This window comes from Lepisma saccharinum, chromosome 8 (assembly GCF_977018435.1).
Source record: "Lepisma saccharinum chromosome 8, izLepSacc3.1, whole genome shotgun sequence".
NCBI classification, from domain to species: domain Eukaryota; kingdom Metazoa; phylum Arthropoda; class Insecta; order Zygentoma; family Lepismatidae; genus Lepisma; species Lepisma saccharinum.
Window position 1 is genome coordinate 33524851 of NC_139236.1, and position 19520 is coordinate 33544370.

At 39.8% G+C, this 19520-nt stretch overlaps 1 long non-coding RNA gene across 1 annotated transcript in view; it reads right to left on the reverse strand.

The window, feature by feature from the left end:
- Positions 1-728: 728 nt before the first annotated feature.
- LOC145991407 (uncharacterized) overlaps positions 729-19520 on the reverse strand; it is a 37981-nt gene continuing 19189 nt past the window's right edge. Inside the window, exons 2-3 of the long non-coding RNA XR_014442054.1 lie at positions 1392-1436; positions 729-766 (exon numbers count right to left, since the gene is read on the reverse strand). This is a non-coding gene — a long non-coding RNA (uncharacterized LOC145991407). The remainder of the gene's footprint in view (positions 767-1391; positions 1437-19520) is intronic.

Below are 19520 nucleotides of genomic sequence, written 5' to 3' on the forward strand. Positions count from 1 at the left end.
TGGCGAACACAAGAAAGGAACGTCACATGCTAATTACCTGTTTGATCCGCTGCAACACATATCTTAAGAAATTCCACTTTCGAGTACATATGTGTACAACACGCAACACAAGATTATTTTATACAAAAATACCTAGACTAGAAATTCAAAAAAGATCTCTCTTTTACAGACTTGCAGTACAATACAATGATCTCCCATCAAATATTGATATATTTTCCTCCGAGTTTGCCTTTCGGTCTTCTATCAGAAGAAATGCTTGTAATTAATATCACATAGTGCCATCTTTTACTTATTTTTTTTTGTTCATTTGCTATTCACTTTTATGTTGTTTTGTTACTCTTAATATTCTCTTTTATTTTTATTTTTTTTGCTTATTATTATTATTGCTTTCTCATTGTTGACAATTTCAGTGTAAAATGGCCACCTGTGTTGTATCTGGAATTTTCTCAATAAATAAATAAATATTATGTTGTGAACGTAGGAGGAGAAGTTGCAACGATTCGAATTACTCTGATGCTTAATTAAGTGTAATTCAGTTCTTATCTCATAAATATATTTGAATCATGAATCTCATACGCATACATATTTCAAATGAATTCCTCTCTGGTCTAGATTTTACACACCTATTCTTATCCGTATCGCTAATGATTTCACCTATCTCCAAATACATGATATTTTCTCGCTCCTTTCTAGTTTTGTAAAATATGGAATTATGTTTGTAAATACTTGCCTCCCGATCGTCCTCCCCTTCGATGCACGCCTGCTTCTGAGAATGAAAAGAACTTGTTGAGAACAGTAGCAGAAAAGGTGACAATTTTGTTGAAAAAGGAAATACAAATACACGATATTGATCAAAATGAGAGAAAAAATTTATTAAAAAATGGAACGAAATAGGATCGAAACTCCATCGAACTAATGATCCCAGTAAAATATAACATTCTTTCCGAAAAATAAAAGCCATACAATAATATAAAATATAAATATAAAGCCTCCCCGATGGCGCAGTGGTATCATCTTTGCCTTGTTATCAAGAGGTCCCGTGTTGGACGCCCGGCGGAGGTATATGGTGGTTCGGATCCCACTTTAAACTGTAGGTCCAGTCGCGATTAGCCTTACTGTGCATAAAGTGGACTTAGAACAACAAATCATTCAATCAATATAAATATAAAGCAAATGTAAAGTGTTCCCCTGTGCTTTGTACCACATCATGAAGGCGTATTGCGGGTGTGGAGTTTGGAACTTGGTAACTCTTGATTACAAGGCCCCCTTTCCCCTCCCAAGAGTATCCTCCAGGTATCCAAGATGCCGGTTGCCGCCAGAGCCGTTTCAGAAAGTGTAAAAATTCCCGGCCGGGAACCCAATTCGGTATATAAGGTTAATATAATACTTGCCTGGCTTGCTTCCACATCAGCTGCCTCCCTTCTTGATTGCTGCTCCTGAGTGAGGAAAGAAAACTTTGATAACATACAGTGTCCCTGAAATAACGTTAAAATTAACACATATCTTACAACTAAAATACAAACACTATTTGAAAATATAAACTCATGTCATGTCATTTCACAGACAAAAATGATTGTTTGGATTAACCAAAAAATTGTAGAGGCGAACAATTCGTTTGTTTAAATAGGCATCAATCAAATAATTGTTCACCAGTAACAAAAGATTTGGTCAAATTCTATTAGCTTGTTGTAAGCAATTTTTGGGTAACTAACGTTACTAATACCAAACATTCCTTTGTTAAATGTAACAAAATGTAGCCCATTTGTTTTGGAAAACCCAATAATGTAGTCAAAATTAACAAATTTGTTAACCTGGATAATAAACCTTTTCGAGCAGGCCTCATGTCCTCAAAAATGGACGCAGAGACGAGACTTGCTCTAAAGTGATGGGCACGCAGTGTTCTACCAATCTGTGTCTAGTTAGTTCATCCGAGACGCAACCCCCCCCCCCCCTCCCAACCTCCCGTCTGCTTCAGCATACGACACTGTGCAGGTTGGTAAAATATCTAACAACTCGCTTTAAAATGAACGCAGAGAGACGCGTATTTCACTACCGAGTTAAGCACAGTTTGCGACAGGTCATCTCCTAGTTTCCTTTAGCCTTTTTTATCCCGGACTTGAAGCTACACTCTTCAACGTATAACACTTTATGTTAATCTGTTTTCTAATTTTCCAGAAATACTGAATAATCGTAAACAAGCGAATACTAACAGGTTCCTAGGTATGCGGTTTCACGAACAATTTCTGCATCAAACGATGTGTCTTGGCCATGGCTATGTGAGACAGTACAAATACAGTTATCTCCAGAAGTGGTCGATAGGGGGTTTCTGAAGAAAAAAATTCAATTAGGAATCTGGGAAATTACTTTTTCTTAAATGTTTGTCTATGTAAAGCGCCTCGAAGCAATCCTTCGTTACAGGACCAAGTGCATTCCCGTTACGCCTAGACAACGTGTCTGTATGTCTTCCGTGATTATTCAGGAACGGAGCAGCTTTCGGTTCGAGAATTATTTCTTTCCAATTTGTGTACTAATTTCCCTTCAGGGACCTCCGCGACAAAGGTTGCAACGTCCCTCTCGGCGATCTCTCCTTTAACTTACAGGGTACAAGTAAAGTTACAAGGATCTTGAAATATAAATGCACCGGCTGCGCAGAGCCCTTTACAATTTTTTTAAGAGAAAAGTTAAAACTTTAACAAAGAGGGTGCCATTGCATAGTTTACCCATAAATGTTAGCGTTGTACAGTCGTAGACGTGAGATCTCTAATATTTACCTCAGGGCTTGCTGGGTGGAAACAGTGCAAAGCCACAAAGGCTGTGAAAACAGTGATTCAGAGAAACTGCAGTTCGATTTAACATGTTTATTACAACAGCGAACTAATAACTGTTTACAAGATAAAGTGCGAGGTATTTAGGTGCAGAATCTTTACAGTGCTTAAATAACTACTTTTACAGAATAAGTACAGGACTATTACAGAACATTTGACAGTATATGAACATTTCCCATGTCAACACTTCACATTGTACATTTCTTTAATCTCAAAGAAATAGTGTTGCCCATGGGACGAGACGGGACAGGCTTTTAAAAATTCGAGACGAGACGAGATTGACCATGTGTCATGAGACAAACGAATATTTTCGAGACGAGAGAGCATTTCCACGAGACGAGACAGGCCAAAGTCTCGTCTCGTGGGCAACACTACAAAGAAACTATGCTATGAATTTAATGATTATTTCTACTCTTCAAATGAGCGAGGCCTACTCCCGAGTTAAAGGATTATAATAATAATTTTTCCTAATATGACTGCCCAAACACATGTCAAGGGACTCGAACCAAGAGACCACTATAAATGAAGAAAAAGCCCCAAACAAAGGTACAGCTTTATTTACAAAGAGAAAGGGGAGTCAGAGAAGCTCAGAATGGGTTCACCCGTTGGTGCGCCTGTATTCAGGAACGGACGGGGAAAGAAAAGGGGGAGGTTAGTTGGAGCGCCCATAGTTGAGAACGGACGGGAAGATCTGGCTGGGGGAATTCACCCAGGATTTGAACCCGGGAAACAGACCTTGGGGGAACTGGTTGGGGAAGTTCATCTGGGGCTTGCACCCCAGGAACCAGGTCCTTCGCAGTTGGCATCCCGCAGTCAACTGAGCTGAGCGAACCTAACACGCTTCATATATAAAGGTGGTGCTTTATCATTGTGGCCGAAAATCGAACTATCGGGTCCGCGTAGCAAACCTCCAATATTTACAAGTTTCCTACTAAGCATATGTAAATTACCCTTTTTTTAGTACTGTAGAAAAACCAACTCAAAATAACTAAATGTACATGCATGATGGAAAACGAAAAGCATTTTGGCTGAGTTATAAAACAACAATAGGAACTGAGAAACGCAGACAAGACAATATAAGATAAACCAATCAACAATGGAAACAAATACACTCAGAGCAGTTCTTTAACAATCACCCATGTCAATCTGCCACTATCAATTTTCAGACTGACAAACCCAAGTGATACCAACTGCGTCTTCGCTTCAACAAATAACATGCAAGAACGGCGGGTTCGTTGCATACCCCCCTACTTTAGGGTAAATCTTTTCATTACAATTTTTTTTAATGTTGGGATGAAAATATTTGAACTCCAGAAGTCCACATTACCATACCAGAAAATATTAATCACTTATTGGACTAACCGTTAACCAGCCCTAAAAAGGGCTTCATTACATATACATGTTTCAAATGTACATTTATATTACATCCGCTCATATTGGAAAGGCTATTACATTCGAAAAGTCAGTACTTATATAAAGCATCTATCACACGGTGTTCGGGAATGAAAGCATTCTGCTGCGAGCCGTCTGCGGCGCATGCGCGCGCAGCGAAGAGACTGGAGACTTTCTCAGGTGAGCTCGGCCGTGCAACATACTACGCGCGCGTCTCCTACTATCTACGATGTATTAGACAGTTGTAATTACGGTTCTACATACCATTTATGTATTATTTAGTATTATAAATATTCTAAAATCTAAATCGATGTACCGTGTTATTCATCTGGTAGAACTACGCCTAAGGTAAAAGAGTTAACGGAAATAACCAGAGTATCAACGCATCATAAGTCGGTCATTACCGCAACATATGGTCCTCCGGGCCGGATGTAAAAGGATTTCGGTAAACGACGGGACTGGTGAAAGTGCAGTTTAGTGAAGTGCAGTGATACAGACAGTGAAAGTACAGTGAAGTTACAGAACAAAGCAGTTTTCCCGCCACTTAAGCCACGCCGCGCGAGGGGAAATTAGAGCGAGCTAGGAGAATCAACGGACAGCACGATCCAGTCACAGGTTTGCCAAGAGCAGAGGAATTATCGACGGCTGCAGATTCCATGTACGTGAGTAAATCCTTTTATTTTCCTTTTCCATGCTTGTTTGTTCATATTCCTAACCTTGCCTGAGAAAATGCCGGAAGAAAGTGAAATGGTTGAGAAGCTACTGAGACAACCATGGCCGTAGGCAGGAAAAATTTTCGGGGGGGGTTCATTCATAATTGTTCCCAGGGCGTCGCCAGAAATTTGAATAATAGAAATAATAATTGTACAATAATAATTAAAATGTCATAATAATAAAACAATTTTACTCCATAATAATAATACTAATAATAATTATTATTATATTATTGTTATATCCTTGAGGGGGCTTACTCAATCCAGCAGATGAGTGAATATCCAGCATAAGTTTCTTTTTTTTTTTTTACGTTTCATACAGTGTGAACCTTCAAGAAAAACTTTAAAAGTTAGATGGAAATTTTAGTCATAAAGTTTTGTTGTTTGACTTTAAAATTAAATTTTTGGGTTTTTGAAAAGTGTGGAACCAGTTATTCTTTTTAAAAGCTTAGCCTGGTGCATGGATTGTAACCTCAATCGCGAACGTAACGCGCTACGAAACTGGAGGTACTAGGTTTGAACTCCTATCAAGGGAGATTTATTTTCGACTTTATCGGACGGGGAAATTAAAAGCTGGAAAGGGAATTTTGGGACAAATATAAGGGAATCTTCAGTCTATATTCCTTGTGACTCAGGAGCAACACTGGAAAAATGACAGCAGAAGTGATAATGGAGGGGTCGCCAGTGGGCTGCGATTCCGAGAATAAATCCTGTTTCACTCAACTTTCAGAATTCCAAATGTATGAAAATTCTAGCTCGAGCGTTTCAACATTGTCTCCTTGTATTTTTGTGATGCTTCGAAAAAAAATTGAAAATTTGTTACAGATTTTGGTTTCTGAACATCCATTAATCCAACATGTCAGAAGTTTCGGGAGGGGTTTGAACCCTAGAAACCCCCCCTCTAAATACGGCCATGGAGACAACGTAGTGTAATTGGACAATTAACTCGGCTTCAGAACTACGTGTCGAATTATGACGAGGCAAGTGGTTATGTAAACGAAGTTGTAGCCAGGCATAAGCAACTCAGCAGTGTTTGGTCAAAACTAGAGGATGTAATGGACAAGATATCCGAATTATCAGATGAGCAATCTCATGACGAGAAGAGAGCGTCACTTGAGCAAAGTTACTTCACGTTAGAAGCTAAAATGCTTTCAATAATAGACAAAGACTTGACGAGAAAGAATAACACATGTAAGCCTGAAACTAAATCTCCAATCAAGCTCCCAGACGTAACTTTACCAACGTCTGACGGAAACTACACTCAATTTTCATCGTTTCAAGATATTTTTGTAGCCCTCATAGAAACAAATGAAACCTTGTCAGACATACAAAGATTGCAGTATTTACGGCTTTCGTTAAAGGGTGATGCATTACAAACAATCGAGAATTTGCAACTCACAGGTGCTAACTACAAGGTCGCCTGGGATTTGATTCAGCGCAAATACAATAATCCAAAGTTAATAGCCGCTGCTTACATAAAGGACATTTTGAATGTATCTTCAGTCACTAAGGAAAGTGTAACAGAATTAAGAAAGTTCACGACTACGATTAGAAGTTCTATAGAAGCATTAAGAAACATTCAGGGAGACGCGGACTTAATTGATATTTTTCTCGTTCAGTATCTTTCAGCCAAATTGGATAAATGTACGAGAAGGGACTTTGAGAAACAATCAAGCAATACAGAATTCAGTACCATCGAAGAATTACTTATATTTTTAGAAGCTAAGTGCAACTCTCTACAGAAATTCGAAGCAAATGAACCTTCGACATCGACGAAGCCGTTTTCAAGGTCACCAGCTGTTAGTAACGTCAGGCCAAGAACGCCACAAGCATCTAACACGTATTTTACTGCGTCGAGCATGCTGCATCTACTGCAGAGATGCATCTCCTTTTCATCCTTTATTCAGATACCAGTCATTTTTACAATTGACAAATAAACAGAAATATAAATTCCTGCATGAGAACCGCATATGCACGAACTGTTTGCGTTTTGCTAATCACTCAGTGTTAAATTGTAAAGCAGGCTCTTGCAGGTCCTGTAGGTTGCGTCATCACACGAGTTTGCACGAAGAAAGGGGTGGCGATCGCCGTGTACCTCCTCTAATTCCAGGAAGATCAGCTGCGAACGAAACAAGCAGTGTTTCCAACCCTCAAGTCGGAGAGGGAACCAGTTCATCGTATTCAGTAAAGAATAAGAATCAAAATATTTTGCTGGCTACTGCCTGTGTTCTAGCAAAGGACAAAGATGGAAAATACATGCCTTGCCGCATCTTATTGGACCCGGGGCCTCAAGTGAACCTCATTAGTATGGATACGGTACAACGTCTTGGGTTACGAAGACAGATACAAAATACGTTGATACAGGGAATAAGTTCCAACTCTGTAAATTCACCTTATGCTGTGAATCAAGATTCAATGAATTTACTGTAGAGGCACAATGTTCCGCCTTGAAGAATATTACTGAACGTTTGCCTGCAGAAAAAAATTGATATTTCAGCATGGGAGATACCTACAGATATTGACCTGGCGGATGAAAACTTCAATGTTCCTGCTAAGATTGACATTTTAATTTCTGCAAGTATATTTTTCTATATCCTACTGCCAGAGAAGATGTCGAAACATGGACCTTATCCAACGTTACAAAACACACAGTTTGGCTGGATTGTAGTGGGAAACACTCCAGGAACAACGTCACATCCAAGCAGATCATTCTTTATACAGGGTGAGCCGTTGGAAATGCTCTTACATCGTTTCTGGTCGGTTGAAAATTTGTCGGAAGAAATTATGTCGCCTAAAGAAAAGAAAAGGGAAGCACATTTTCGCCAAACTACAGAAGGGAATGAAGATGGCACTTACACGGTACGCTTACCTTTGACGGAAGATAGATTACCATTAGGGGAATCTTTGGAACATGCGCACTCCAGATTTTTAGTTAGAACGCCGACTAGAGAGAGAACTGGAATTGAAAGAAGAATGTGGAATTTATGAACGAGTACGAGAGATTACACCACATGCAAGCAGTGCAGGAAGTGCGAGAGGCGCCAGCAACGGAAGACATCCGATATTTCATCCCCCATCACCCAGTTGTGAATACAGCCAGCTCCACGACGAAGGTACGGGTCGTATTTGACGCTTCAGCGAAAACAACCAGTGGCAGATCACTCAATTGTCTACAAAGTGCAGGACCGGTTCTACAAGAGGATCTGTTCGGGTTACTGCTTCGCTTCAGGACTCATATAATCGCTCTGAAATCTGATATTGAGAAGATGTATAGGATGATTCATATGCACCCTTCTGATAGGAAATTACAGTGCATATTATGGAGAAAATCTCACGACGAACCACTGATGATCTACGAATTAAACACTGTAACTTATGGCCTGACATCTAGCTCGTATCCAGCAACTAAATGCCTACAGCAACTAGCGACAGACGAAATGCACAACTATCCACAAGCTGCTGAAATACTGGAGAAAATTTTATATAGATGACTTGCTGTCAGGGCAAGAAGACGAGAATCAAGCCATTAATCTACGTAAAGAACTGTCAGCATTATTATCGGCAGGAGGATTTAAGCTACGAAAATGGGCATCCAATTCTGCAAGAGTAATGGAAACTATACCTTTAGAGCTACGGGAAATTAAAGACACGATTCTGTTTAACGACGACAGTACAAAAACTCTAGGCGTCAATTGAAATACTACTGCTGACACTCTTTGCATATTAACTGCCGGAGATTCAGCGCTAGCGCCAGAACGTGATGCTGAGTTGGCTATACTCGCACCGGTGAAGAAACATCATCTTACAACCTACCACCTACGCGGCGATCCAGCTGACGGGAGGAAGAAATGCATTACAATTTCCCCTACGCGGGATCAAGCAGACAAAGCAGACACCAACGCTTGTTTTGTAAACAATCACCCAGCTATCAACAATCAAAGAAACAGTAAGGCTGCTGGCTGCAGCAAACCTCCTTACGATAAACAAAGCTTTTCGACGATACGTGCAAAGAAAGAAAACAATTTGGCCTGCTACGATTTGAACGTTCAAGAAACATTAAGCAAGCGCAGGGTTGCCAGTCAAATCGCGCAAATCTTCGATCCGCTCGGACTTATTGGACCTGTTATTGCACTGTTTAAACAGTTTCTACAGAAACTATGGAAATTAAATGTATCCTGGGACGACGAGTTACCTACAGATATATTAAACCAATGGAAGGCTTTACAAGCACAAATATGCCACATTTCAGACATTAAGGTTCCACGATGTATTTTACCTAAAGGAAAGGTAATAAATAGAGCCCGGAAGTTCAGGCATTTATTTTCGTTAAAATAGGCAGGCAAAAAGGCATTTATAATGTGGAAAATAGGCACTAAAAATTGGAAAAAAGGCAAAATAAACTGAAAAAGGCACATTTGAAAGTCACTTACTTTTATCTATAATTTCTGGCAAAATGTTAATGAAGCATACATAAAACAAGCAAATGTAGCTGGACTCATTTCAATAACAGCATTTTCACCTTTTAGAATATCACAAATTGTTTTCAATTGTTTCAAGTCATCATTTGCACTCACTACCCATTTGCACTTTTCCACAACAGCTGACCCCTTTTCTCCTGACACTTCCATCATCTGCTGCATAGATTCCTCGAAGATTTTCATGGATGCTACAAGAGTCTCACCTCTTTTTTCTAGCTTTGTAATTGTCTCTGGCAATGCACCATAATGTGCAAAAATAAACGACAGTTCATTCTTCAGTTCTGAATAGCACAGGAGTTTTTTCACTTCACGAATTGAAGCCGCTTCATTTTCTGGAAGACCATCGATCACCTCACTGATTTTTTCAAGGTGGGGTAGCATAATATATAGCTGCTGATATCAAGGTTCCCCATCTCGTCAAGACTGGTTGCGGAGGTAAACTAAGCTCAGGTGCAACTTCCTGAAATTTTCGGGTTCGAGAGGGAGATTTCAGAAATATCTTCTTTGTGTTCGAAATCAACCTGTCCACTTCTGGGTGCAACACTCTAACTTTTTCGGCGATTCTGTGCATTGCGTGGGCTACACATGTGATATGAAGCATGTTCGGGAAGAGAATTTTCAATGCTATGGCAGCCTTCTTCATATAGGGAGCTGCATCACTCATAAAAAGTAGCATGTCATCATGATGTACACCATTTGGCTAGAGCAGAAGTAGGGAATTTGAGAATAACGGAGCTATTGACGAACCATTGGCTCTCTCTAGTTGTTCTGACGTGAGAAGAAATGACGAGGATTCTCCGCATGTTGGTTCCATAGTTCATATGATGACGTTGGCTATTCAGCGTCCCATAGCGTCAGTACTTTCATCTGTTTAAATCCAAACCTTCTTTCCACCAACTTCAGCACGAATTCTTTTCAGAGCTTCTTCGTAGCAGATGCTTAAATATGTTTTCCGCAGCGTAGATTCCGACGGCACCGTTTCTTTAGTGTATTTTTCCAGGAATTTCCTCAGTGACTTCTGTTCCACATTCCAGAAAGATATCCTGCTTCCATGAAAGCTTTGCACAGTTCAAGAGAAAACTGAGATTGCCTGTTGGATGAAGTGCCCACTGTAGAAATTAGGGATATCTTCTTCTGTCCAACCTTTTTGGCAACTGCAGATTTATGTTTTGCTGTTAACACATGCTGAGATATAAAGTATTTTTTCTCATGCTTGAATGTTTTTTCACATATCTTGCAGAGAAGAATAGTACCATCTGTCAAAAATGTGCTTTCACCAAATTCATGCACGTAACCATGTAACTTACCACTTAATAGCACACTAAATTTCGGCATGATGACAACTACACGATCCTTTCCTTCCAAAGTGCAGAACTAAACTAAAGATAGAGAACTTGATTTTGGAATCCATGCAAAGGCCCTTGGGCATTAGTGCTGTTTCTTGTCAATAACCTCCTGACACGGACGCTGGACGTGATGACGTAATAGTGCAGGTGTTCTGCAACAGGTTTTCAGCAGTCAATCATTCACAAGGACATGTTAACGGAAAGGCAATATCTTAACTCAGCATGAAATACTATTTTTTTTAAACACACTTTTCTCCTTCAGCAATGTTGAAACATACGTGAGTTCAATATTACTTAAATAAGGCGAAAATTATTCACATAATAAACGGAAGAAAAATAAATGTCAACAACGTTTTTTGGGAGAAAAATAATTTATTTACACATTTTTTTAAAAAAAATGTTCAAATTTCATTGAAAAAGGCAAAAAAAGGCATTATAATTAAAAATAGGCAGTGGGGTCCGAAATAGGCAAAATGAACATTCTAAAACATTCGAAACAACATAAAAAACGTATATCCGGAAAATTTTTATCAATATATGGAGTAGATAAAAAGAGGCATTTTGCCAAACTTCCGGGCTCTAGTAATAAATATTCAAATTCACGGGTTTTCTGACGCGTCTGAGAGAATGTACGGCGCGTGCATTTACGTCAGAACTGTAACTGCAGGAGGAGAAGTTAATTCACGGTTATTGTGCAGCAAGGGGAAAGTTGCACCGATTAAGAAAATAACTTTACCTCGCCTTGAACTGTGCGCAGCACTTATAGAAGCAAAATTAGTTAACAGGGTAATACCTATATTAAATCTCCAAATAAACTAGGTATATTTATATACAGACTCGCAGATTGTTTTGATATGGATTGCAAAGGACCCAGAGACATGGAAACCCTTTGTGGCAAATAGAGTGGCTCAAATACAGGAATACACGCAGGTGTGTGATTGGCGGCATGTAAGGTCAAAGGATAATCCTGCTGATATGTTATCGAGAGGAGCCGAACCCCTGAAGCTAAAGAGAAACTCACTTTGGTTACAAGGACCAGCATTTCTAAGCCAATCAGATCAAGATCCTAATTTGGCAATCAACGAGATTAGTTTTGGAATGAATCCACCTATGGAAGTACCAGAACGAAGGAAGGTGACAATAACCTCATTGGTAACTACCCACAAATCAGATGAAATTCTTACGAGATTCTCTAACCTTTTGAGAATGATAAGAGTTATGGCACTTTGTCATATTTTCATTGATAATTGCAAGGGGCCCACGAAGAGAAATGTTTGTACTTCGAAACTGAATACCAAGGATTTGCAACGAGCCACAGATACGTGCATTAAAGTAACGCAAGTCTTATTCTACGCGCAGGAAATAGAAGACTTAACACACAAGAGAGAAGTTTCACCAAACAGCGGAATAAAAGATCTGTATCCATTTCTCGACGCCGATTCCATTATTCGCGTGGGCGGACGTTTACAAAACAACGATCTAGCTTTTGAGGCTAAACATCAGATAATTTTGCCTCCTAAGACCCATCTTACACGGCTGTTAATTGAATACGAACATCACAGATTACTGCATGCTGGAACACAGTTACTACTTTCCTCTATCAGACAAACATATTGGATCGTCCGGGGAAGACAAATAGTTAAGCACATCCTACACTATTGTATTAAATGCCATACACTTAAATCAGAAGCTAGTAAACAACTGATGGGACATCTACCGGGGCACAGAATCCGAACAGCTTATCCATTCATGTACAGTGGCGTAGACTACGCGGGACCGATGAGGATAAAGACTGGAGCGCAAAGGAGCAAAGCGACGAGAAAATGTTTCATTGCACTTTTTGTGTGTTTTTCAACGAAGGCTGTACACGTTGAATTTGTTACAGATTTAACAACCGAAGCATTTTTAGCTGCATTGAAAAGATTTATACCTCGAAGAGGAAAATGCGCAGCCATTTACAGTGACAACGCCAGTACCTTTCGAGGTGCACACAGAGAACTTCAGGAACTACACAATATGTTTGAATCTACCCAGTTTCAAGATGTCATTCAAGACTACGCTGCAAAGGAGCATTTTGAATGGAAATTCATACCGCCAAGAGCGCCAAATTTCGGTGGACTCTGGGAAGCGGCGATTAAGTCGCTAAAACATCATCTACGAAGAGTGATGGGAAGCATCATACTAACCTACGAAGAGTTAAGTACTTTACTTTGCCAGATTGAAGCAATATTAAATTCAAGACCACATTGCATTTTACCCGACGAATCAGATTACCAGATATTAACTCCAGGGCATTTTCTCATTGGCAGACCCATAACCACCTTCCCAGATCCTGACCTTACCCTCATACCTGACAATAGACTCAGCAGATACCAGCTGATACAGAAGATGAGAAGATCTATTTGGAAGCAGTGGAACAAAGAATACCTACATTCTCTTCAACAACGTCAGAAGTGGACCTCCTCCACCAAAAACTTATCTCCAGGGACAGTTGTACTACTGAAGGAGGACGACGTACCCCCACTACAGTGGAAACTAGCTAAGGTGGAAGCAGTGCATCCTGGGAACGATGGACTAGTGCGCGCAGTGACAGTGAAAACGAAAGACGGAGTGTTTAGAAGAAGTGTTAGTAAAATTGTGCTCCTCCCCATAGGTAAAGACGGAGATTAGTTGAATTATGTTCATTCAACCGGGGGGGAGTATGTTCGGAAATGAAAGCAGTCTGCGGCGCATGAGCGCGCAGCGAAGAGACTGGAGACTTTCTCAGGTGAGCTTGGCCGTGCAACATACTACGCGCGCGTCTCCTACTATCTACGATGTATTAGACAGTTGTAATTACGGTTCTACATACCATTTATGTATTATTTAGTATTATAAATATTCTAAAATCTAAATCGATGTACCGTGTTATTCATCTGGTAGAACTACGCCTAAGGTAAAAGAGTTAACGGAAATAACCAGAGTATCAACGCATCATAAGTCGGTCATTACCGCAACACACGGAACTGGATTTCTAGTAGGAATGCCCTAGTTGCCGCTGAACTAACTTTCTAAGTATCAATCATAGCCGCCTGGCTGACTGCTTGACTGGTTTGGAGGAATAGGACATGTTCTAATTGCTACTTGCTTTTCTCGACTGGATTCTGTGGAACAGCCAATCAGAGCAAAGTTTCGCCATGTGAAGATAATCTGTGAGTGTGCAAAGGAGCGTTTTTGTCTGTGGTTTCCGAGTGTTACTCCAGCAATGTATAACGAATACAGTATAAAAAGCGCGTTGAGTTACACCATATATGCTGAGTGCACGGTGTTTACATTTGAAACAACTAAGATATTCTTCCATACGTGTACAGTAAACGTTGTAAAGTATATTTTTAATTAGCGCCATTGTTTTGTACCTAATAACGTTTTATACGAAACGTTATTCCTCTCGGTTGAATAGTTATCGGCTTTTTAAAAATGTAAAGTGATACATTGTTTACATCTCACGCGGCGGCCATTAGAACTTTCCTCGTATGGGAACAAAAGTCTATCGACATGTATGCTGATAAGTATCGTGTGAGGCGAAAACTAGCAAATTGGTAGCCAGTTCAGCGCCAAGTAGGGCATACCTAGTTGATACGTATCCAGGAATTCCTTTCGGGGGGGGGGGAGCTGAACACCAGTGGCGTAGCGTTATAGTACGCCCGTACGCCCGGAGTTCCCAAATTTAAAATTTAAAAAATGCGTAAATGCTGTGAATATAAAGTAAAAGTTGACTAATTCCATATATGTTTGACCTTCATGGCATTATAATAGCTATTTTTTGCGATCCGCTTGCAACGCTCCACTCTCAATACTCATTCTAGCATCTTTTTTCAATGCCTTTCCTGGCCGGACGCCGAGCAGGTTCGGCGTAAAAGACTCTATATTCCTTGCTGCCTTTCTGGAGGGAAAGCTTCGATGTCTACAGCACGCGCGTAAATGCTCTCTCATGCGCCAGCGTACGGACCAGCAGAGGTCTGCCGTGATTGGTTCATGTGACCCTTCCTGCCTTCTGAAGCAGACGACAGCGGTAGAATTCCTACCTGGTTCTTCTCGCTCATGCAACTCGTGCTATGTGATGCTACAATACGCAATATTGACTGACGTAACTTTACCAATCTCAAATATACCGCTTCTTAATGGCCACTGCATTGTATAATTTATCGCACGAACAGCGATGTGCATTAGAAACTAAAAGATCAACACAGCTTTTGTCAAGTAAGTTGGTGAAGTCCTCGTGGTAGAAATTCAGCCTGTGGCTGCTCTACCACTTAACCCGCAAAACTATTATTTTTTTTATTGTTATTATTTTTTCGTTATTATCTAACTGCTTAATATTGTGTCAATAGAAATGTTTACCATTCATTTGAAAACTCTTAACATCGAATTGTCTCTGGACAAAATTATTTTAAAATGTTTATCAGCATTCTCAAGATGTAATAAACAGTGGTCTGAAATACTAATCGGCACTGTTACGTCAGTAGAGTGTACGATATTTGGATCATCCACCCACCTCCGTGTCAGTGTGTTTCGCACAGTGCGCCAAGACGACAGAGGTCCCTGGTTCCAATCCCGGCGTGAGCATGGGTGTTCTTTGTCAGTGTCCCTTCATCAATATCATCACTCATATTCATATTCGCGATTAACCAAAAGTGGTATTAAAGCGAAGTAAAATAAACCAAATCAATCAGTAGTTGGATCATCCACAACAATGACGTCTACTGTTGTGCAGAGGCGCTTGTGATTCAGGTAGGTTTTTAAACTTGCGTCATGCACAAAGATATAAAAAAAGGTATAAAACACCAGAGTTCAAAACATTTGTGGCATAGTGAGGCATCTAATTTTCTAGCTAAAACATGCATGGATGATGTTTTACTAAAAACCCAGCTGACTTCAGACAAATAAACAATACCTGTGTCGACTAATACCATAAGTAAATTATTAAGCAAGAAAGGGCCGACCCTTCCTTAGGACTGGGCGTTCCCACCCGAAATGTCCATGATACGCAACTGCTGAACACAATTTTTTAAAGGGGTATAGATAGAACCTCACAATTATATGTTTAAGGTCAGTGGCGCCAATTTGGTTCCAAAAGCGGAGGGGGGGGGGTGCAAGGAAAGTTTACTTAGGATTAAGAGGCCATAGTATGGAGGCAAAAAAATGGGGAGCAACTATCCCCTAAATCGTCACCACTGTTTAAGGCTGTGATTTTAATCAGAACGTGAAATCGGAACATTTTTTACCACTCGACTCCTCAGTTTCCATTAACCTTGTGTGCCGGAACCATCTTAGTATGTATGTTCGTCCATTTCTTCTCATCAGGCATCAAAACATCTGTGTACCAGGTAACCAAAAGTGTTTTTACGAAGCTGTTACACATGCACAGCATGGACAATCAATCCACTCGACAACACGAGATTCAAACTGTGTGCTGCGAACTGGACGCAGACAGTTCTCTAATATTTCTCTGATTCGAGACTGAACACCACTAATGTGTCTTGTCCTCCCATGTTTGCAGCTCTTTTAAGAGCCGAAACCCACCAAATTGTTCATATTCAGGCGTAAGCACTCGCAAGTGTTCAAAATTGTCTGTCACAGCTTCCTCAGTCTTGTCATATACCGGCACGAAACAAAGGAAGTCTTGTATAGAATACAGCTGGATCGCGAAAAAACCTTCCGTTCCCAACACATCTAATGTTTCTTCTCCCAATATGATCAAATGCTTACGTGCCCAAGGGAGGTTTGGAGGGGCCATAACCCCATTTGACACAGTCCTTAAAAAGAACGTCAAAAACAGGAAAATATGGCAAAATGAGGACTGACCACCAAAAATAGTATGCGTAACCCCTCTCCCTATCGAAAATCGTTGGCACGCCACTCTTCATCTCGGACACATTTTTAAAAATCAACTCACCAGAAGTTTTTATAATTTCGTATTACAGACTGAAGTAAAGCACCTTTAACACGATCAAATGAATCATGACCAAGTCCTTGAATTGAACGCTTAAAAGGAAATGATGTCAGAGACAACGCCATTTTTCTCATTGGATTCAAGGTTCGGTCAAAGAATTTCTATTTAGGAATGGTTCTAATTAACGCGTATTTATATTCTCAGTATATGCTAGAATGTTGCGCAGGTAAACGATTTATAAATATTGCCAGTAGTTCGACTCCAGTAGCGTACGCAGGATTTCTTCAAGGGGGGTGTTATTTCTAAAACTTTTTTCCATATTCACATTACCATTGTTTTATTATACTTTAATTAAATAATAATAATCACAATTAATTAATAATACTTATAATTAATTAATTAGCTAAATTAGTACTAATAATAATACTAATAATGCTACTAATACCACTACTACTACTACTATTAATTAGTAGAGATCTACATAAATATAGTATTTATGAAAACATTAGACTGAAATTACTTTCTAGTCATTCGATTCTTATCAAATCCTGGGAGCATTTTTTTGTTTCTTTGTTACGAAATAATTGTCTGGTCAACGAGGTGAGACATTTCAAGGGTGAAGAAGATCCATAAATACAAGAAAATATATTAAAATAAATTGAAATAATCAAAGTATGGAACTCATCCAAGGAGCTGCTGTGGTCTGGTCGGTGGAGGTCTGACAATCACGCGGAAGATCCGGCTTCGATTCCCGGAATTGGTTTGAATTTTTCCGGCTTCTTTCCCGCATAAATGTCCCTGATAATTCACATCTGGATTGTCTCGCTGTTCTTGCAAACAAAACATTTTACAATAGTTAAGCTTATTGTCGTTTGAATAATTGTCTAGTCAACAAGGTGAGACATTTTAAAGAGACATATTCAAACGTGCTGCGGTAAACAATGGGAAGGCGGACTGGCGACTGTATTCTTGTCCGCCTAGACTTTGTCTGTACATTAGCTGCTTAGAACGAACCAAGAACTTTCTTCAGTTAATTCTCATTGTTCACACACAAAAAAAAAAAAACATATTCGTTGAACACTGGCGTACGTAGAGGGGTGGCCGATGGTGTTCCAGCCCCTACCGAAATTTTGAGAAAATCAGAATTTTCAAATAAAAATCCGTTAAGAACTTTAAAAAATCAAAATGTGTAAATGCGAAACCTCTTTTAAAGTGAATCCCGATTACCATTTTTGTCTTTGAATACAATTTTAATAGACTGAAAAGCTCCAAAAATACGAAATATTTTATTATGCATCCTGCCCTCCAAAACGGAGCCATGTGCTATCCACATTTACTATTCCAGCCCCTCCCGAAAAAAAAATCCTGCGTACGGCAGTGTATTGAACATTGTTGCAACTGACATACAAAACAACTTTTTTCTCTTTTAAATCATAGTTACCCTAACCTAACCTCATAAACTCGTGTTCATTTTCAAGGCATCACTCTGAAAGATGCGTGTGTTTGGAATGCTGTGCTTTTCTCCATGCTGCATGGAAATAATAATTCAAATTATTATTATTATTAGTAGTAGTAGAAGTAGTAGTAGTAGTAGTAGTAATAGTAATATTATTGTCCCAGATCTGTGAAAAATTGGCCATTTATTTTTTTTCCACAGCATTTTTCATAATATTTCACAAGCTCAAGGGGGGGTTTAAACCCCGTAACCCCCCCTTGCGTACGCCACTGTTCGACTCCACTTATTCAAGAACATTTCCTCTTGCGCCGTCCAGATTAAAAATTACAACGAATCGCTCTACGTGTGGCGATACCTTAGCTGTGCAGCTTCCAAATGCTGACAAGTCTCTACATAGTGCTCACGTTTGCTGCGACAATACTGAAAGCTCAAGAAAAGTTTACGTGCAATATTATCAACAACAGGGTTATGGAACATTCTCCGTCTTGCCTTGATAAGTATTTCTCCCCTTAAAATATCGTCACATTTTTCAAAAAGCAAAAATCCTAATTTTATCTAATGTAAACAGAAATATTTCCTGAAGGTGTGCGTGTGGAGGGGGGCTCGAGCACCCTGATTTCCACCTTGGATACGCGCTATTAACAATAACAGGGTTATAGAACATTCTTCGTCTTGCCTCAATAATTGTATCTTCTTAAATTATCGTCACATTATTCAAGAAGACAAGAACCTAATTTTATCTAGTGTAAGTAGTGTAATCAACCCGTTTCAACGCCCTCAAGTGAGGAGCTGAAGTGAGGCTCGCCTTAATGGATTTCTCTCGTAAGGCATGATCTTCACTTGATGGCGCAGTGTTGCCAGCTCCTCACTCGAAAAAATCACCAAGGTTTTTGGTCTAACCTAACCTAAAGCAAGGAGCTGGCAACCTTTTTCTCGCAGTGTTGCCAGCTCCTCACTCGAAAAAATCACCAAGGTTTTTGGTCTAACCTAACCTAAAGCAAGGAGCTGGCAACTTTTTTCTCGCAGTGTTGCCAACACTACACCCGAAAGTAAAGCTCGGTGGGGCTTGCTTTAATGGTTTGCTCTTGTAAGGCATAAACCCCCCCCCCCTATTTTCGGACACAGTATTACCAACATCTTACTCGAAAAAAATCACCAAGGTTTTTGGTCTAACCTAACCTAAAGCAAGGAGCTGGCAACCTTGCTTGAGGCTTGCCTTACAGTGCATAAAGCAAGGTTGCCAACCTACTGGTACTTTTGCCATAGCTTTTTACAAAAAAAAAGAGAGGAGAGAGAGAGGGAAGAGTTAAACAATCGACAGCTGCCAACACCCACCCTAACCTAAGCTAACCTAACCTAACCCACCCCAACCTAACCT